This window comes from Cervus canadensis, chromosome 4, assembly GCF_019320065.1.
Source record: "Cervus canadensis isolate Bull #8, Minnesota chromosome 4, ASM1932006v1, whole genome shotgun sequence".
NCBI lineage: Eukaryota > Metazoa > Chordata > Mammalia > Artiodactyla > Cervidae > Cervus > Cervus canadensis.
Window position 1 is genome coordinate 22,503,621 of NC_057389.1, and position 22,307 is coordinate 22,525,927.

Here is a 22,307-nt window from a genome sequence, read left to right on the forward strand (position 1 = left end):
GGTTCGTTTGAGCCCTCTTAGCATCTGGTGGGCATGGGGTTTGAATACTGGGACTAAGGGGACAGGAAAGGAAAACTTTTGTTATATACCTATTTAAGTCTAGCAGTATTACATTCACAGTAAATACTCTGTTAATTGATTTAATTAACTGTTATTTAAAATGTTTGAATTGTTATTTTTAATTGTCATTGATAAACACTTGCTAATTGATTCACTGTATCACTTCATAAGCAAGATAATTAAATTCTCCGTTAAAATCACTGACAACTCAGGAGATAGAAATAGGGAAAGTGACTCTATTCATCACAAATCAAATTATATTAATTCATTAAAGAAATCAGAATTGGGGGAATATGTCATCCTGGGAAATTGTAAAGTAGTCAAATAATCTCTGTGTAGACTAAGTTACTTCAATTTCCATAATCAAGTTACCCAATAGTTGACTTTTGATAGTAGTTTTGATAATAGACTGTACGTTTTAAACAGTATCCAGGAAACATCTTTTCTATTACTCTGCATTTCTCTAAGGAGATGAATATTATGGAAAACAAACATGGAAGGGCATTCTAAGAAAGAATGAAATTGTGTACATGTTTTAATTAAAGCAAGGTTTTCTCCTTCAAAATTCGTGATAAAAGTATGAGAGAAAATACGCAAGAAAACGTGAATGCAGTTACACACAGCTTGGTAGTTTCCCAAGGGAGAAGAAGCCACTCTTATTAGTTAGCAAAGATAAGAATAGAAATAATGGATTTAAATTTGAACGGGAAGAAACTTGAAAGAGTGGAGAAAAATCTAGCAGTAAGATCAGCTGGAAATGAAACCACTTTCTGGAAAAGATGATGGGACCAAAATCACGTGCAAACCTTAAGGTGCAACTTGTCAAACGTCTAAAGAAGGGTCCCTAATGCTCTCTAAAGACACAAGGGCAGAAAATAGGTGAGAGCCGTGAGTAGAGAGACAGAGAGGGTGTACATTCCTGGTCCTGTGTGGCCTCTCCTTCCCGGTGTGAAAGAGGAGATGGAGGCTGTGTCTGTCTCATGGTGGGTGCGGACTGTCACTCTAGGTGTGTATAGCCATCTGTGTTTGAGTTAGGAGCTGAGCACAGGAATACTATGTATCTTTTTCTTTCCCCGTTGATGAAGGAGCTTGCAGAAGGAGGTGGCAGATTTCCTCCTTATCACCTGAAGGTGCAGTTTTAAGGGAATAAAAGATACTCTTTTTTGGAAAAGTAGGGCCAATATGTGGTCCAGGGAGATTCACCATATTTCACAGCACAAAAAATGCCTAGGAGATAAATAGTATCTGAATGGTACTCTTCTGTCCTTGATTTTGTTACGATAGGAATTTTTAAAAATTTATTTTAATTGGAGGCTAATTACTTTACAATATTGTGGTGATTTTTGCCATACATTCACATGAATCAGCCATGGGTGTACATGTGTTTTAAAGCATAAAATTCTATGGTTCTCTGTCAGGCAGATGTAGTAATCAACATTCGACATCCTCCACAGAGAGCTCTGGTCACTCTCCAAGCTACATGGAGCTTGGACCAGGCTAGAGTCTTCAGGATCTTTTGGCCTCTGTTCCACCATTATTCCTGAGTGACGGGACCTCAGACAACCCTCCTGCATAGAAAGGGTGGCAGTTCTCCTCATTTCCATAAAAACAAAAAAGAAACCGAAAAATCCCAGTAGGATTAACATTTTCTGTTTAAAAAAGTAGAAAAAATTACCAAGGACAGAGTCAAAGGAGTCGCATTACGTTTGTATGATTTAGGGGAATCATTTCATCTGTCTGAACACTGGGGTCCTCCTTTTAGAAACCCAGACCTGGACTAGGTGATCTCAAAAATCCCTTCCAGCTCTCAGCTGTACATGAAAGTATCTGGAAAATGGTAGCGTGCCTTCATTTTTGTAGAAGGGATAGCCAGCACGGAAATCTTTCCACAGAAGCTAGGTTTTGAATTGTATTATGAACATTTGCAAGCTCTAGGTTGGCAAATTGAGGATTAAAGATGGAACAACAACGAAAAAAAACACTGTTGGGAAGTGGGCAGAACAAAAGATTTGGGATGGAAGATTATAGAAATGAAGGCCAGCAGGGAAGAGGGTAGGTAATTGATTCCTCCCCCTTCATCTCTGGCCCCCAATTCAATCAGACATCAAGTCCCTTTCATTCTTTTTCTTTCCATCTACCTTCCTGAACTGAAACTGGAGGAGAAGCTTGTATTACAACTTGAAGTTATATAATACTAATCCATGCTCCAACATTATGATCCTCAGACATTGCTTCAGATGAAGATAGCATTAACTGAGGATGAGAAGATTTAGCTTTCATCCTCAGATAACTCTTTCAGGAGAGTCTCCTTTGTGACCCCACTTACTAAAGGAAATTAATGATACCTGTCCATTTTCACCTCAGCAAAGATGCATGGTATCTGTCCATTCTTTGCCTCACCAAATTTGGAGAGAAATTCCAGACAGACATCAAAGGAAAATAGTGATTAGTGTGTTGATTCATTTTCAACATGACAGATATTTCTCTCCATAAAATTATTTTTAATTATTAAAACAGGTTATCTTATTTGATGCATTTGAAGCAACAGTAATAAAACATGCTTTTGAAGTGAGGATGTTAACTAAGATGTGAGGAACACATATGTTGACACCAAAGTTAAAAGGACCCCAGAGAAATGACAAATGATGAAGAGAAATCACTACTATAGCAGATCCTGACCTTTTGAGAGTATGATCAGCCTGTCAGCACTAATGGTTTTCCGTGTTCATAGCAAAAAGCTATGAGCACCTCTATTTGGGATGGAGGTCAGATAATATCTCAATATAAAAAAAATGAAATGGTATCCTGTTGGACATAAAAAAATAATTCTGCAACTCTCTCTTTTTTCTTTCTTTTCTCATTTTGCAACATAGATGTACATATTTGCATAATATGCATACACATGGGGAGCCTGGCCCTTTTTGCTTCCACCACTCCAACCAATCCAATCCCTCAAAGAGGAGTCTTAACATTCTTAATGATTATTATGGCACCTAGAATGGTTATTAGAACCAAAAGATCTTTCAAGCATTCTGAGGATGGGGCGAGGACTTAGGAAATGGAACACAATAGGGACCCTGTCAATTTGATGTTTTCCATACTCTTATTTGGAGAAGGAAATGGCAGCCCACTTCAGTATTCTTGCCTGGAGAATTCCATGAACAGCCTGGAGGGCTATAGTCCATGGGGTCTCAAAGAGTCAGACACGACTGAAGTGACTTAGCATGCGTATTCTTATTGTGCACTTGAAGCTTTCCTCAGAGGGACTGCTTATGGCTGTAATACCTCTTCTGGATATTTATACTTTTTAAAATTTCTGCCTCCTGACTTAGGTTTCTTGAATTTATCGAAGAGGAACACAGTTTTCTGGAAAGGTCCGGCAAGACAGTGTTTTCCTGACTATCTGGATTTTTATTAATGGGTCTCATAAGGTCACAGACAGGAACTCAGAAGAATGATGTCTTGATTTGCACAGGAAGTGTGCAACGTGAGAGGAAGCCCTCTCAAAGTTCCTTTTATTCCTTGGTAAAGGTTGACCATGGTTATGGTTTCAAGGACAGTAAAAGAAATTTAGAGGTGGTGTGAATTCCCCCTGAGAGTGAGAAAGAAATAAGATGTCAGTGACTCCACTGTATACAAGTATGTATAATGTTAGTAGTAATAGAATGCTAATAAGAAATACGGGAAATAAGAGTTACAACTGAGACCACATTTTGCTCTGGATGGCTCGTTAATCAGCAGGAACCCTGGGCAAATGAAGTGCTATGGACTGGTGTCTGGGATTCTTGCTGAAAGGATCAGCTGCTTTCACTGAGAGGGATCAACGGATCCATGCAGAGAAAAAGCACTCTTGAAAGCAAGAAATAAAATCTAATATCGATTTGGCCTGCACCAATAGATTTTTCTGTAGGCTTCTTGCCTTTATGCTAGGTGTTGCAATAGCCAGAGCCTGTATCCAAAACTACTTAAGACAAGTTTCTGTTTGCAGTTTTCTGTTTCATTTTTCTGCACTCCATCAATTCTACATTTATGCACCTGTAATGTCACAGACCTGATTGGGGAATCATTTCTATTTCCCTCCAATTTTCCCGTACAAATCAAATTAAGACTGATTTTTTTTTTTCATTTTTCCACATGTGACACAGCCTCCCAAGTCAGGGGGAGCATTGTGTGAGGACAAAGAGGGTGAGAGAAAGTTCAAGCAGGTCTCTGAATGTTGGAAAGGCATTGTTTCAGGTCTTAAGTATCTCCAGGCTTTCTTCATTCTTGGGTTGTATTAAGTCAAAGGTTTTCATTTAAATTTTATATCTCAATGGATGAACTCCATATTAATCGCCTCTCTGGGTCATGTTCTTCCTGACGTTTCTCTTATTCCCAGTCATTTGACATTTAATCCTCAGGGTAGCATGACACACACGAGCTATCTCAGAATTTCTTGAATAAATATTCACTATAATCATTTCAAGGGAGGCTATGGTAAGTCATTGGCACAAGGGGTTTATCTGAATTTTCTTGAGTTTCAAGAACTTTTTTCTTCATGGCCCACATAACTGGAAGTCAATTTCTTTTCCAGTCTATTTAGCCACTGGGGAAATATGTGTTGTTTTACCTCAGTGATTTCATATGCAAAATGGGAATAATTATACTTTTCCCTTGGCTCACTGGAAGGTTAAGAAGATTAATTATTTTTTTATTTAAAAACATACATGTACCTCATGAGTGAAATATGCTTTGAGTAGGAATTATTGTTTGGACTATTATCATCAGTAAGGATTTAAATATCTTCTTTGTCAAAAAGGATCCTAAAAGTAGGAATTCAAGCTAATAAATTAAAACGAACTTGAGGGGATATGAACTTGAATGTCTGTCAGTGACAATTTGATGCAGTGAGTAATCTAATTTCCTTCAGGAAATATGTAACTGTGGCAGGGGTGAGGAGGTATGAGGATGGAAGACTAGCAAAGGGAGTATATAGATATTCATTAATTCCTTCAGGAAACAGTGGGAGGAAAAGGAGGGGTTGGAAGACATATTTACCGAGAAGAGAGAGGAACTGTAAAAGGATAAAATAAGAAGAAAGCCCTGAGCATTCAGAATCACTCTGAGAAATTGGCAAAACTCACAGCATACAGACTTGGATGTTCAGAAAATGTCAACTGAGTGACAGACACAAAGGAGATTCAAGGAGAAATCAAGAGGTTGGGGGAGAAATAAAAAATAACCATTCAAATTATTCCATAATTAGAGCTAAAGTTTTCTTAGGAGGGAAAAAATCGGTGGAAGAAGGAGAAAGCTGGGAGAAACCACTTAATTGTCCCTGATTCTATATTCCTAAGTAAAGCTAGAGAAGGGAGCTAAAGGGTTCCCAGGGGCTGCTGTGCTGTCCAGGGTGATGGACTGGAAAGCTCGGACTCTTCTGTCTGGGAAGGAAAAGGCAGGCAGGCTCATGATGGAAGTCATTAATTCCATATATCCTTCTGTTGAGAAAGTACAAGCTTAGTTAGCCTTTGAGCCCCACAGTACTAACTGAAGGGAATTCATTCCCCTTGAGGCCTGGAAGAAGTGGGAAGGACACATTTAGCAAGCGTAATAATCCAACAGATGGCATTAACTAATAGGTACACAGAGTTAATGGGATAAGTTGAATTCAGATGTAAAATTTTTTGTGCCTCATACACTTTTATTTCTTACAGTGAGATGAATTATTTATTAAAATTGGTATAAACTATTGGGTTATTTTAATGTAAGCTTCTTATTATCAAATAAAATACAAATCCAGAAAAATTGTGCCAAACAAACAGGTAGTTGAATGGTTAGTTTCAAGTGAAAACTTGAAACTAATAACTCCTTATAACTGCATTCAGGTCAAGAATGAGAATTTTTGGGGTACTCTTTTGCCCCCTTCTGATGCCTATGCCAGAAGCTTTCTCTATCTCTTTTATACTTTAATAAAACTTTATTACACAAAAAAATAAATAAATAAATAAATAAATAAAAAAACTTGTCCATAAGAAAAGCTCCAAACTAAGGAAAAAAAAAAAAAAGAATGAGAATTTTTTTCAGCCACCCTCTCTGTGCCTTATTCTAATCCTGACTTTTGCAGTAATCACTTCAGATACGGATTTTTGATTTTGATATTAAGGTGGGCAGACACTGCCCTTCATCAGCATCTCCTTTGGTGCTTTATCCAGACCTAGACCCCAAACCTGAATGGACCAGGACTATCACTAACTGTAGATCTCCTTGTCTTTTTATCCTAAGCAGGAAATTTGCAATGTTTTATCTCACTACCTTTTGATGTGAGGGAATGAAAAGGTCAAATTTCTTGTGCTAGTACAAGTTTCATTCACGCACAACTCATTGTTCATGTACCTGAAAAGTTAAGGCAGGTGTGAGAAGAGCACATGGGTTCTCCCTCCTCTCCAGGGCCTTCTCCTGCCTGTGCATTCTAGGGGCAGAGGGTGCCGTGATGGTTAGAGTGCTGGCTAGCATTCTGCAGCTGAGGCCACTGAACGGTCACAATTTAAGCTTATAGAGAAAGGCTGGAACTAGTGTTATCCTTTCAACTTCTGCTTCATCACAAATAACACTCAGAGGCTGGTTGTCCAAGATTAGTTTCAAATACGGGAGGTTCTTAAAATTCCTGCCTAGGCTTTGTTGACAAAGAAGTGTGCTGTATGTGACAGCAGTGTGATAACTCATTTATTTATTCACCATGAATTTTTGAGTTCTCTTATTTTGCAGGCAACAAGATACAGAAATAGTCCTGTTCATGAGGCTAACAATTTGGGGCAGTAGTTTTTGCCTGTAGGTGCACATTAGAATCACCTTGAAAGTAACAAAACAAAGTTTTCCCTGCTCCCCATGCCCAATACATGCACATACACATTGGAGATTCAGTTTTTTTTTTTTCTTTTTGGTTTGGAAATCAGTATTTTTTTAAAAATTTCCAGAATTTTTAGTGTGTACACAAAATTGAAAACCATTGATAAAAAGGAAAGACAAATACTAAATACATAAAGTCACAAAATGTTTGCTGTCATGGTAAGAAAGCACAGGTGAAACAATGGAAGTTTGGAATATATGGACAAACATCCATCTAGAGTAAATGCAAATATCTTCAAGTTTATTGAGTAAAAGCAGTAGGCTTGAAGGTTATTGTTACTTTTTAAACGAGGTTTCTAGCATTAGGGTTACATCTAGTTATACAATTTGTCTCATAATTAACTTGCTTAAACAGACCAGTGGTAAGACAATTTGTGTGTGATAATGTACAGGTCTTCTCTCAAAGCTCTCTGGATCAACATGCCCTATGAAGCATGTCGACTGAAAAAATACGCACAACCTAAAGTTGAGCGTTATGTTTATTCGGCAGGAATTTTTAGGACTTCACATCCAGGAGGCAGCATCTCAGATAACCCTGAGAGAACTGCTCCAGGGAGGTGAGGGGAGGATTCAGGTTATATAGAAGTTTTGCAACTAAGGGCAGGTAGTCTGAATGTCAAAAGATTATTGTTAATTAAGAGAAAACCAGATATCTCAAGTTAAAGAATTTAGCACTTTTTTTTTTTTTAATATATGGGAAGCTGCAAGAGTCTGGGCTCACTGAAATTATTCCTTTGATATGCACCTCAGCTGTCAGGGGTCAATATCCTATGTTTTCACATCCTGAGTTTCCTCAGGGTTTACCATAGAGAGTGGCTGCAGTCTGATGGCTGCTAGATGGCAGGTATTCTTTCCTTGCTGAGTTTCCTCAAGTCTCCCCAGCTCACTTGGGAGGGGGCTGCAATACCTGATGACTATGACATATTTTGTTTACTGACATAGCAGTAAATGTTCCATTTCTCAAGCACTTGTTTCACTCAGCTATATTAGAGCAGAAAAATATAATGAAGTACTCTCTTACCAGGTGAAGGGAAGAAAGTTTCTCTCCTTATGCTGTAGTTTCAAAACAAAAATCACTAGACTGGAGTATAGAAAACTAAGCCAATTTGAATAATTTGGAATGTTGCTGTAGAGATTGATAATTACTGGTCATCAAAATAACCCCATTCCAAAACCCAATAGCTGGGTGGAGGCTTCACATGTTGCAGTCAGTGGCAAATTATATGAGACCTCCACTTTCTAGACAGTGTTATCACATAGCCATGCCTAAGCACCTCCTTGGCAGAGGTATTTTTAGTAACAAAATGCTGTCACATATTGTGGTTTCTCTAGAGTAGTGCTGGATGGTGGTCAGAGAAGTAGTTTCTTCTAAAATCACTTGGGTCATATTGATGATTGTTTAAACTGTAGCTATGGTTATTGCCATTTAGTTGCTAAGCTGTGTTCAACTCTTTTGTAACCCTATGCTCTGTAGCCTGCCAGGCTCCTTTGTCCATGGGACTTCCCAGGCAAGGATACCAGAGTGGGTTGCCATATCCTTCTCCAGGGGATCTTCCTGACCCAGGGATGGAACCAAAGTCTCTTGCATGGGCAGTCAGATTCTTTATCACTGAGCCACCAGGGAAACCCTCAGGAAACTAAATGAATGGGAGCTCAGCCTGAGGTCACAGGTTATAAAGGGCTTATCTAACCACAGACACCTGCAGTTTTCTCCTTTGTCAAGTCACAGTTTCTTTCGTGGCACATTTTAAGTAGTTCTCAGCAGTAGAATTCCTTGTTTATTTGCAAATAATGGACTTTATCCTTAGCATCTAAATACAATGTTACCAGTATATTCCAGGAGGCAAGGACATTAAAAAGAGGTACTTAAGAGAGGAAAGGTATTCACTGGAAGGACTGAAGTTGAAGCTGAAACGCCAATACCTTGGGCACCTGATGCAAAGAACTGACTCATTTGAAAAGACCCTGATGCCGGGAAAGATTGAAAGCAAGAGGAGAAGGGGACGACAGAGGATGAGATGGTTGGATGGCATCGCTGACTCAGTGAAGATGAATTTGAGTAGACTCTGGGAGTTGGTGATGGACAGGGAGGCCTGACGTGCTGCAGTCCATGGGGTCACAAAGAGTCGGACACGACTGAGTGACTGAACTGAGCTGAACTGAAGAGAGGAAAGGCAAATTTGTTTTTGCAATTCCAGTCAGTGTAGAGAAACATCATTCCCAAACAGGTTTTTAAGTAGTGACTTCTGGGATTCCAGTGCATTTTTCACAATTATGATCTCATGAAAACATATCAAGGTGGAACAAATACATTTAAGTTACAATTTTAACCTCCTCTGACTAGATCTTGTATTTAAATTCTATTTGTGTGCTCAGATTCATTAAAAACAATCAAGAGTTTTCCCCATACCTGGGGCCTCTCTGGGTGGACTTCCAGCCTATGGTGGGAACTACTGACAAATTAATCCAGATGTGACCACTGACAAGTGTGTGTTTCTGTGATAACAGGTACCCTTTTGTGTAAGAAGAGAGACCTAAAGTGACCCCACAGGGGCAAAGGTTGGGGGCAGAGTACTTAGCATGTAGGTCTTTGGGAAAGCACAGAACCCAGGTCCCTTAGGAAAGAAACTTCAGGTCACTTCCTTTGTCACTCGTGCCTAAAGTGACTTCTGCTGACCTTCTGAAACTCAAGGGCACAAAATTTAAGCCCAACATGGAAGTGTCCCGAACTTTGACATTGTTCAAAAATTGTGCCCTGCTGGTAAGATGGCAAAGTGTTCTTTTAGCAAGCATGAAGCCCTCTTGCATCTCCTGTTTCTAGATATACACAGCTACCTGCTACTATTTTAACGGTAGATTTACATACAACCAAAGATTGCAGATGGTCTTAGGTTCTCGTCACTTTCTCCTGAGAAATGCTCGAAGCATCTGGGAATTGCGCCCTTCGGCAAAACATAGAGATAAATGCCTTTCATTTTTGTTAACTACACAGAGTTTTATCTTGGGGAGGCGCTCTTCCTTTGTGGCATCACAGCAAGAAACTGGCAGCATCTACTCTCCTTAGGAGTAAGATGCTTTGCATTGCTAAGAGGTTGATAATTACATGTTTGTGACCTCATCCCCAACAGCCTCGCCCCATGAATACAGATAACATCTTACAAAAGCAGAGGCTGGGAACTACTCAGACAGACCAGGGAGGAGGAGAGGGAGGCTGGCGTGCTTAGGGCCCATCTCCTGGGAGGAATCTGGGACAGCCAGTGGGGGAACTTTCCAGAGTGGACTCCAGCCCGACACACTGGCCTTCTGTTTCATGGCCTAAGAAGCACCCTTGGAAAGAGGAAGAAATACTCAACCTATAGGGTGACGTTTTATTTATATTCACATCCCTTGTTGAATCGTTCTGAAGAACCCGAAGTGGCCGTGGCATTCCTTCTCTTTATGCACTTGGTTACAGTTTAAAATCTGAATAGCTGTTTATGCTGGGAGGCTGAACACCCAATCAGCAGTCTTTGAATTGAAGCTGTATTGTTCACTCATGGAAATGCCTGTTTCATCTGTCAGCTCTCTTTTATAGTGAGCCTAATAATTTATGCTTGCTAAAGATGTTTTCTGACCTGTGATTCCATTGCCAGTTAGGAAAAGGCTTGGCAGCATTCACACTTCCTTTCGTAATAGGGGGCCACTAAGGTACAATTTAGTGAAATTGCTGCTTCAGTGCACTAATGGTACCCAGACCCAGACTGGGGGAGGGGGGAGGGGGCGGGAGTGAGGGACCCTACCCTTTAGAGAGGGCCACTAGACTCTGAAGAAAGATGGCCTGGATAGGGGTCTCTTCGGGAGCTGCCTCCTTTGGAGGTCTGTGTGACCTGGTGATGCCCTGATGGCTGGGAGGGTTGACTCACCCACAGAAGTGCTAGAGGGCTCTACACATGCGGGACTTCACATGGAGACCACTAACACAGATGGAGTGGGGCATCTTCATCTAGGAAGTCTGTATCATCTCTTGAAATTTATCTTATTTTAAAAAAACCCCTGTGATCCTATTAGATAGGGTGACCCATTTCAAGGAAAAAAAAAAAAAAGACAGTAAAAATCCTTTGTGCCCTTCAAAAAAGAGGATCTATATGTGCTTGAACTATGTATCCTTTATCTTATTACTGTTGAAATCACATTATGTTAAGTGGGACTTCTTTAAATGGGCCACCCCACATTATAATTATAGTCTTTTCAGATATTTAATTTGCAAGTTATTGGCAGACCCGTCCTGAAAAGAACTTTTCTAATTGCAAGTGAAATTATTCTCCAGGTGAAGTGTATCTTTTCTTTGTTTGATTCTCTCATAAAACTTGGGTTTTATTTCTCTCAGAGCATTTGTCTTATCCTCAGTAATAATCATTTGTGTACCTGTTTCATACTTTACCAGTTTGGGCAATTTCTTGAGGTCGGTGACTTAATCTTATTCATTTTGTATTTATTGCAGCCCCTATCTCAATGCCTTCTTTCAGAAGGGACTTAATGAATATTGGTGAATTGGTTTCAAGAATATTTTTAACAAAACATCCTAAATTGAAATAGGATCTCTCCCAACATATTCTAATTAGTTTGAGAAACAGATCTGAATACACAATAACATTGATGGGTATACACAGAATGCAGACCTTGCTTTAGACATAAAATTGAATACAGTGAGCAAGCAGCAATTATAAAAAACCTTTCATAGAAGAAATTTCATGCAATTTTGAATTTTTAAATGTAAGTAAATATTTTGAATAAGATATTAAAAAATCATATTCTTATCAACTTTTAGCTTTAATTGTCCTGGTAACAAAACTGCTGAAACACCTCTGGAGAGGCTAGCTTCTAAAATAATCTAAGACAATAACTGATGTTGTGATAGCACTTTGAAGTTGACAAAGGGCTTTCAGATTGAGGTGAGCATGAATAACCCCTTTCTATAGGTGGCTTTGGAAAGACTTGCTTGTGGTCATTCAATGAGTGAGATCCAGACCTAGACCGATTGCAAGGCTCAGACAGTGAGACCCACTTCCTCTCAGTTAAGCCTGCAACCTCATTTGAGTCTCCCAAGTTATGTCTCCTTTTTAAAATAAATAAGCAGAAGATAATATTTATCATCTTATTTAACTACAGATTTCTGCTTTACAGAAACAGATTTTTCAGAGTCAAGAGCAGCTGCACCACTTTTGACAAAATGCTTCATTTTGCATTTAAAAGAAAGAGAGCCTTTATTATTTTTGTTGATGTTTAGAGCAGCGGGTTATGGAATTTATTAAACCCTTTCTATTCTAGTTGCTGGACTGACAACTATGTGACATAGATATCATTTCTGTTCTACCAATAAAGAAAGAATATGTAGAAAGGATCAATAATTTTTCAAACATCACACCTAGAAAATGATAAAAATAGGTCGGTTATACCCACAACCAAGTACAGCAATTCAAACTTAGGCTGTAACATGCATTAACCACAGTTACACAGTTAGCAGCAGAATTGGGTATTTTGGTGAATTACGTGACTTCACCCTCAAAGTTTTTGCTAAATAATCCCTAAGAACCACATGAATCTCTTTGTCTCTATCTTCAAATTCCTTTCGCTAATTCAATCTCTTCTTGAACTGCTCTATAGAAGCAATCAATGTAAAGAATTATGTACATTTTTATACTCTTAAGGTTTGACCTACCATACTTTGGACTTTGATCTGACAGTTTTCCTTCTTATTTTTACATACCAAGTTCAGAAGTCCATTTACACTTAAACATGCTTAATGGAAAGTTAGAATGGAAACACACTTAAACAAGTGGTACAATTGGAAAATGTCCAGAGGAGAGCCACTGAAATGACAAAACGGTTAAAGGGTGCTTTCTGAAGGCAGATGAACTAAAAGACAAGACTGGGCTTTAGTCTAGAAAGATGAAGATTGAGTAGGGGCAACATATTGATTAGAGTTTAAAAGCTGTTGTATAGTATTTCTAGGACAAGCATGGATATGTTCCCCAAACTCCAGCACTCTCCTTGGGGGCTATTTCTTTAGACTTTATATACGATTTGTATCTTCTTTCCATGGCATACCTTTTACTCCATCATTATTGCCAACACATATCTATGTATATCTCCCTCTAACTGATTTTATGTTTTCAGAAGCCTTCTTGTCCACCTTTGTATTTCTGGCTGTTCTTGCATAATGCCATTCACTAGGTGAATCCTTAATAATTCTTTATTTAATTGAACTGAATTGTAAATTTTGAATAAACATGAAGCATGGTTTTATGAGGTGGCTGATATGTTTATGAATCTTGTTATCCCGGCAGATTGAAGAAATCTTTAGATAGATCAAGTACTGGCACTTATAGGTCATTGTTAAGGAATTAGTCATGTTTTCAGAAATAAATTACTATTTGGAGGTGCAAACTTGAATGACAGTACGTCCTTCCAAATGACTAATTGGCATATTGGGCTGGATGATCCTTAGCCTGACTTAATATGACATTATCTTTACTGATATTTTTACAGGTGGAATTAAATGTGTGTGGAAATGCCATCTATCAATTTCTTTTGAATATCCTGCCAGGTTATAGTTATTATGAAATACTACCATGACTGTCTTTCTAGCTGATATTACTTTGATGAACCTCAGTAGTTTGGCTTTTTGGTCAGATGAAAACTCTGAGAAAGCCAATGTGTTAATAAACTTTTACTTGGTGTTGACAATGGGAATGAAGGATTCTTTTTCCAATCTAGCATGCCCCTGTTCCTTCAGCGAACTTTTTGCCCATAATCTCCAGGTTTCTAAGAGAGCCCCACCTAGATAAACTGAGCCACAGCTGGACCAGAATCGAGTCTCAGAGAACAGCTTGTGGATTGCTTCAGATTATGACCTGTGATAGTGGAAAACCCTCGTTACCTATCCCCACCTTTTTTGTCCCCCTTTCCTCTCACCTTCTCAGTCTCCTGTAGGGATTCATGTACCACAGCTACGAATTAAACAATTTGGGTTTCTGAAACAGATGGGGAGCTCCATCTGGTGTAAACACGTAGAGGGATGCCCCTGGTGTTACTGAGTCAGAAATGTGGAAGGCGGAGATGAACTCCTCTTCATAAGCCATGCGCCCTGTCATAAGCTTCCTGCTCTGCATAGGTGTTGGCGGCCACTTAGACCCTCAAACCTAGGCACAGCCCTGGTAGAGATTATGGCTGTTTATAGCCACAACTCTGCCTTTGAAAAGTAACCACTGGTGCAAATGTACATTGTGCAGATAATTCTCTTAGATTGACTTTAAAGACATACCACAATCCCGGTTGGAGTATTTGCACAGGATAAAGCTACAGCCCAGTACCAAGCAGATAACAGACACTCAAAATAGAATTAATATATGAAAGATGACCAAAGCATAGCCTGCTTGTGTCCAGGTGAGCAGGGAATGGTAGAGGATATCAGCAATGGGTTTTATCCTTCGTGTCTGAAAAATGAGGGTAGAGGCTGAGGGCAGAGGTGAGCTGGGCATAAAAGTAAGTCTTTAAGAATGAGAGGGAGAATCCCCCTTACTTTCACCTTTTTCTCTATCCAACAACTATGTTACGTAAGACAGGGAAAGCTAAGTTTAGCACAACATCTGTACAACCTCTATAATTTGTGAGACTCGGAGGAAAGTTAGTTGAGTGTGTGGTACTTTCCTAGATGAAAGGTATTTTGTAAATACTAACCATTAATTTTTTGCATCAGGCTATTGCTGCTATTCTTGTTTCCACAAGCTAGGCAGTGTGCCTTGCTTTTCTGTGGGAGAGATATCACTTCTCCACAAACAGAATCCTTTGGCTATCCCGCCTTGGTTAGCTATTTGATGAAAAGATTAAAGAATAAAGCTGTATCTGAGACCCATTCTGTAGCCTACATATATTTACATAAATTCCTTGAAAAGTAAATAAAAAGAACTACACGAATAAAATGGCAGAGACATGTGAGATCCAAAGCAACTACTTATTTGAAGGGAGGAAAAAGACAGTCTTGTGTCGTTACAATTAAACCGAGGACGCCGGTTCATTTACTATTTTCGGTGAATTTTAATTGAGTTGTGTCTCATTTTTATAAATGTTGTCAATCTTCATTTTCTCTGTCTCCCATGCACCAAGTTAAACACACACACACATGCAGATCTACATACCAACGTGTTTGGGGAAAGGGGCTGTCTATAGCTACGCCCTAGCACCAACTTCCATATAGTGACACGTAGTGTTATAAACTCTAAAACATCCAACCTTGGGAGAACTCCCATAAGACTGGGGGAAAAAAAAAGCCTTCTTTTAACACATTTATTTTATAGACACAAAAGCTCAGCTAGTAATCAGTTTTGATAACTTTAGATGTCTGTTTCCCTGATGTAATGACTAGACGGAGGCTATAACAATACTTCATTATGCTATTCAAAGTGTATGGCAGGATTCAGTCAGAGCTAGACTCAAAACCTGGCCCACAGCTGAAAGCAGAGATGATGCATTAATCCACAGCAGCACCCTCTCCCCCACGGCCCCCCTCAGCATTCAGCCATTAATAATGGATATCATTTTTCTTCATAAAACTAGTGGTACTTGAATCAAGCACATGATAGTTAAGGTTTGTTTAGTCTTTCAAGCAGGTGATTACAGGATTGAACTTCCCAAGTGAGAAGCCGATGGAATACAAATAGTTAAGAGCACTCTTGAAGAGGGCAAAATTGTCCAGCCCCATCTGTCAAACTGTGCGTATGACATCATCAGATATTCTGCGCTTGTTTGCTGCTATTCAGGCCGGCCCGCCCCGCAGTCTCGGCTTTGTGTTCCAGTTTCCTTTACAGGCCCAGCGGGCTGGAAAATTACCACATGCTGTCACAGTTAGCTCAGCCAGGTCTTGTTATCATTGTTTCCAAGGAATCCATTCATTCCGTTATTTTACATATTGGGCAGACGTCCTGCCACTGAGGCTTGGGCTGCAGTAACTTGAAGGGCCAAACGTTAATGGGCCTCTATTGTTGGTAGAATGGCAGTGCAATACGTGGGAAAAAATACCCAGACAGCTCCCTGACACTGGTTTAGGACCTCTAGACTTAGGGGGTAGCCTGTGAAGATCTTTTATGTAAACAAGCCTTCAATAAACAATGAATATCTCCTGTGTCAATATTCATAACCCATCAATAAAAAAATATATAAATCTTCAACTAGAAAGAAGCCAAATGTATTATGGATGATGGAGCTTTTCCTTCAAGTAATCTATAGAATGTGGGCAAGTCTCCTTCTAAACACTGCTAATTTATGGGGGGGTGGGGTGGGGAGGGCAGCACTGTTGGGGCTGTGAGGAAAGAAAAGCATTTGATCTGAGGCTAGCGGTATTCTCATCGCAATAGATAATACAGTGTGGAAGTTTTGCAGCTTCTGCTGCTGCTACACAGAAAGACAGGGGCCTGGGTGACATGTTACATCTTCACCATGTGTGCAATTTAAGGGAAGTTAGTGAAAACATTAGAAAAGTTGTTTAGGATAATATTAATTTGAAGGTGGATCATGTTATCTTGATTAATTAGAGCATAGATAAATATGAAGTTCCCAGCACTGAAAAAACTCTAGCAATGTAGAAATAGGAAGATACATTCTTTATGGTAGATGGCCATTCTTTACATAGAGCTGTGGCTCTTGTTATTGCTCTTTTTTTTTTAATGAGAAGCATTTGGCTTCTATTTTCAAGATGAATCTGATCTTTTGACCACATAGTGTATCAGAAATGGATCACAAATTGGTATGAATGTTTCAGTTTTTATTACTAACCTCAGAAACTTCTTCCACCCGATTTTCTTTGCCTTGAACAAGACTTGATAACAAGACCTGGATACATAGATTCATCCCAATCTGGGACAGATATGGTAATTAGTTAGATGTATTGGCATTCAGAAAAAGCTTGAATTGACATCTTATATTTTAAACATTTTCATGACTAGTTCAGCTATAATTTCACCTCATTTATTTTATTGATCCTCTGCAGAGTTCCAAATGGCCCTGTAGAAGTTTGCATCAAAACGGTTCTAACCCAAATAATTTCTGAAGAACTGGAACATGATGTTGAGCCCTTGGAGTAGGAGGATAGGCAAAAGAGATGGAAATAGTCTGGTTCTGACAACCAATTCATACCATATTTAAGATAAAATATACTGCATTTTAAAAAACGTTGCCCTATCTGAAATCCAGTTTTGTCACTTTGTCTTTCTTTAAAACATATTCTAAATGAATTCTAATTTCAACTAAGATGATTTTTGTGTCTGGCAGCTAATTTTAAATGGTTCCCCTTTCAGCTGACATTAAGAGCCAATCAAGATAAATTTATTTTTTCTGTAAAAGTAATATATGTCAGGACTAGATTTCCTAAGCCAAGTCCTTCAAGCAATCACAATCACTTTGTAAACCATTGATAATGTCATCTTTGAGAAAACGGTTCCTTCAGTGTATAAAATGTTACATTAAGATAAATATTAAAATGTGGCAGTCTTCAATTAAATATAGTATTTTAGGGAATCTTAAAGAACTTTGAAATCAGTATTCTTAAAAGAATAAATAACATCCTTAACAATCAATTATTTTATTCTTCCAACATTTCTTTCAGTTCTCAATTTGATACTTATGGCAGGTTTCTGCAACATGAAAACAAGTTTTGATAAAGTCTACTCTGACTCCAAAGTTACACTATGAACATTACTTCTGAGATCCCAGAGTATCATCTTTATACCCAGATTGAAAGTAAGTGTAGATTTAACTGCTAATTATTTAATAAGGCAGACTACTGTCTGATTCTTTGTCACATTTAATAAGTGCAATAAATTAAAAAGCAGGTTTTCAGTAAGTGCCAAAAAATTGTTTCCTTAAGCAACATCCTTTATTATCTCATAGTATATACCAAGCTATACTGTTTAGCAATTAGTTTATTGTTTAACAATTAACAACAACTCTCAGATGAAAACAAATCATGAAGATAAGTATTTCTAATAGTGGCTTTTCTTACAAAAAAAGGCAAAAACTATAATTACTGCAGCTACCTCCTGCATTCAAAAGCAATGACAATAAAACTCAACTCTTTGAATCAATACTCACAATTGTTTAGAATAGATTCAAAAAATGCAAAAAAATTCATGCAGTATATTGCCTACCTGAGAGAAATATTTTCATTTATGAATCCAGTCCAGCAGTGATATCCTTGTGCCCAATTTCTTCTTTGTCACCACCTGGTTCCTATAAAGAAAATGTCTCCAAGACATCACACCAAAGTAACTTAAACTTTTTTTTCCAAATGGGCCTTCAGATCATATTAGAAACTTTTTATAATATTAACAATTTTCTTTCATCTTATATTAGAATCATATAATTTTGGAATTTGAGTTGCCTAACAAGATATGACCATGCAATCATTTCAGCAATTTTCATTCCATATTAGTGAAAACAAATACTAATATAATAGGATGCTAACACGAAAAACCCTAATAAAACATGACAAAACTTTTCATATTTTATTTGTGCATTCTTGTTGTTGTTCTCCATTTCAACATTTTCTACTTCAGTTTATGGGAAAGTAGCATGGCCTTGCATGTTTCTGAATATCAATTAAGTAATATTGTAATGCAGCAGTAATGCAAAAGTCTGCTATCATTCTGATATAGGACCGATACCCTTCTCTGAATCATCAAGTCTTTGAATGAGAATGGTTTCATTTGGTTTTGTTATTTATTTCAATTAAGTTTAGAAACTGAACTATTTGCAAAAAGAAAGTAAGAAACTTTGTAGTTGAGTATGAGGATGCAGCAAATTAAAGAAATGATGCAATTATCTAGATAACTTACTGCATTTCCCCCTTTAAGTATCCATAGAGACAAAGGTGAGTTTTTGGCTTGAATTTTGTAGGCAACTGCCTTCATTTTATACTCTAATTCTCTTTTGTTCCACGGGGGTACCTTTCATCCCCAGTCTTTCCTTAAACATAGTTTATTTGAGCAGGATTGCTAGGAATGCCCAATGAGGAAACAAACTGAGAGGATATAGTCAGATTCACATCTTGAGAATCTACCAATAGAAATGAAGGGTGTTTTGTTTTGTTGATACTTCTCATTGGTATCAAGAAGGATTGCACTGGGATTAAACACAGTATTCTCTCAGGTGAGAAAGATCTTGTTCTAATGGTAAAAGAAGTTGATCTTTTCAGAACTGCTTTGCACACGAAGATATCAGCAGTGCACAACAGGCATAGTTAAAAGGACAGAGAATAACCTCCACAGTGTTTGGCAGAAAACACGACCCTCCTATCACCCACTCTGCTTCACCTGTGTATGTGGTGATCTATGAAATCAAACAGGAAAAACTTTGGCCATGTAAGTGCCTAGAACTGTTCTTTCCAAACATAAACCACATTATCATGGAGTAGAGACATAGCTTCCACATTCTAGTAAACCGAATTTACACAAGGTCAAAATTACCTTTGAAATCTTCTATGGAAAAACACTACATTGGAGGGTATATTTGTTTACCCTGTCTTTAACAAATCCAGCATAACCCATTTGTCCTCTAGGCTGCTATTCAGTAGAAGATAAGATGAAGGCAGTGTCTTGTGTTAATGGTCAAACCTTCAAACTACTTAGATCATTTCATGGCAAAATATTCACAGTATATGTGGCCAGTGATAACCAAGACTTCATCTTTTCTGGATCATGTTTACCTCAGGACATGTCAGTGAGAATAATAGTGTGTAGAGTTTGAGGTTTTTTGTTTTCTCTTGTATGTTTTTTTCTCTCGCTTCTCCCCTCTGCCTGCTCATCCTTTTCCTTTTCTTTTTTCTCTTCTTTTCTTGTCTGAATGAATGTAGATGATAAAGTTAAGTATGTATATGACTGTCCCCACTGTAATTGCTTGTGTGATTTTCTGTCTCCCCTGATAATACAGATTCCATGAGAAGTGAGATCAGATTTATCTTGCTCACTGTTGTGTTCTTGGCATCTAGTTCGGTACCTGCCACGGTGCAGGCACTTGGGAAATATTTGTTTAGTAAATGAATGAATTGCTCAATCAGTTTCACGCTGGCAGACTCATGTACACTTGCCTTAAAAGCAGAAACTAAAGTTATTTCACGCCACCAATGCAAGCAACTTGGGATTCTCTTGGAGCCATTGCTAATGGAGGTCCAGAGGACACAGGGCAGCCATGCTTCGTTTCTGGCATTGAGAGATGTTGGACTGGGAAACAAGTTGGCTGACTCCTTTAAGGGCAAGTTTGAAACTGTTGGGATTATGGTGGGAAATTCCCTGGGACATGGCTTATGGCAAGGAGTACTCAATGTATTTCCATGCTGTCCCAACTTCATATTCTCCAAGGTTCTACTTTATTAAACTCTTTTATTTTTTTCCCTGCCAAATATTGCTGGAGTAGGGTAGAAAGGGAACTGTAGAACCAGCTCGCCAACAGATTAACTGAGTATATGACACATTTCTCCTTTTCAAACAGTTTTCACGAGAGTATATTTTGATAAGATGCCCCAAAATGTATGGTCTCCATTACAGGACATGGCCTTGCATAGGAGCCATGACTTATACATGTTTAGAATTGGCAGTGGAATATGACCAAATGGCCTTTTGTTGTGTATGTGATTGGTTTTTAACCATGACCATAGAGACATTGTTGGAGAAGGAAATGGCAATCCATTCCAGTATTCTTGCCTGGAGAATTCCATGGACAGAGCAACCTGGCAGGCTACAGGCCATGGGGTTGTACAGAGTCGGAAACGACTGAGCGACTAACATACAACATATACAGAGAGACTAGAAATGGAAGGAATAAGAGAAAGCCTTGGGCTCATCAATATGCAAATGTTTATGGCTGATTGGAGTTATTTTATGGCAAAAACCCACACAGCATTGTAAAGCAATTATCCTCCATTTAAAAAAAAAAAAAGAACACGCACACAAAATCTTTTAAGCAGCACATGAATGATTTACAGGCAACATGCTTGGGTTTGTAGAGAAGATAACTTTCTTTTTTTTCAGTGATGACAGTACATCTCAGGGAATCAGCAACACAGTAGCTGGCTTGCTGTCCCCCTTTTCACATTCAGGGAAGAGCCAGAGTAACCTGCCCTTGCCCCCATCTTGCCCCTGGTGTGGAGTCGTGGAGCCACACTCCTCACTCATCCTGATTGTGACAGTTCTGGGAGACTCCATGCTATGTACCCAGTGCCCTGTGCCTCCTGAGATTATCTTGGTGAATTGGGTGGGGGTAAGGGGGTGGTGATACGAGAAGCCACAAAGGCTTGTGGCAGAATTGCTTCATTTTGCTGGAGCATCGTGAAAAACAAAATACTCGACAGAGTAATCAGACAGAGAGCTGCAGCTGTTTGTGGGGTGGAAGTAATGCTCGCTCAAAACATCAAGTGAATGGCAGGCAGGAAAATGAGGTGATCATTAGGGTAAAGATGAGTTAGGCTGTAATTGTATTTTAGCTCTCTCTCTTCTCATTCATGTATGATTTGGGGCAAGGTACTTGCCCTAATTCTTAAACTCCTCATCTGTAGAATGGGGATCATAATGCTATTTGCCTTTTAAGATTGTTGAGAAAGTGAAATAAGAGAATGCATCTAAAGGGCTCAGGCAGTTCCTGGATTCATAAGGTATGGTTTTTATTAAGATGCTGGAAGTCTGCTTTTGTTGTTGCTGTTTAGTTGCTAGGTCATGTCTGACTCTTTGCAACTCTATGGATTGTACCCCTCCAGGCTCCTCTGTCCATGGGACTTTTCCAGGCAAGAATACTGGAGCGGTTTGCCATTTCCTTTTCTAGGGCATCTTCCTTACCCAGGGATCGAACTTCTGTCTCCTGACTCTATTGCATTGGCAGGCAGATTCCTTACCCCTGAGTCACCTGGGAAGCCTACTTTAGACCACCCCTTATTTTTCTCTGAGTTGGAGAAAAAGTAGTTTTTTTATCTGATACTTCATATCTGATTATAGCATTTCTTAATTAGTTCCAGAGGATATATTTGGTACTTAGATATTTTAAGGATGGAAATTTTACAGTTGTCTCTGAACTGTCTTTTAAGGTAATATTCAGATTCAGATATCATGCACATTTCACGTTTTCTTAATTTTCAGCTTTAATTATTGTTCAGTTGTGTTTCAAACAACTAAGATTTAAAAAAAAATGTACACCAGTTACTTAGTTAAGTCAGATCTTTTCAAGAAAAGGCAGAAATGAATAAATAAGATGATTCAAGATGAAATAGCAGATTACTGTATCTTTATGGACAGTATTCTGTTTGATAATTTGAAGAAAATTGAAAGAACATGCATCACTTACAT

At 38.6% G+C, this 22,307-nt stretch overlaps 1 long non-coding RNA gene across 1 annotated transcript in view; it reads right to left on the minus strand.

The window, feature by feature from the left end:
- Nucleotides 1-22,307, minus strand: part of LOC122439411 — a 36,550-nt gene that overhangs the window by 4,541 nt on the left and 9,702 nt on the right. The window contains exons 3-4 of the long non-coding RNA XR_006268857.1: nucleotides 18,126-18,207; nucleotides 16,756-16,836 (exon numbers count right to left, since the gene is read on the minus strand). This is a non-coding gene — a long non-coding RNA (uncharacterized LOC122439411). The remainder of the gene's footprint in view (nucleotides 1-16,755; nucleotides 16,837-18,125; nucleotides 18,208-22,307) is intronic.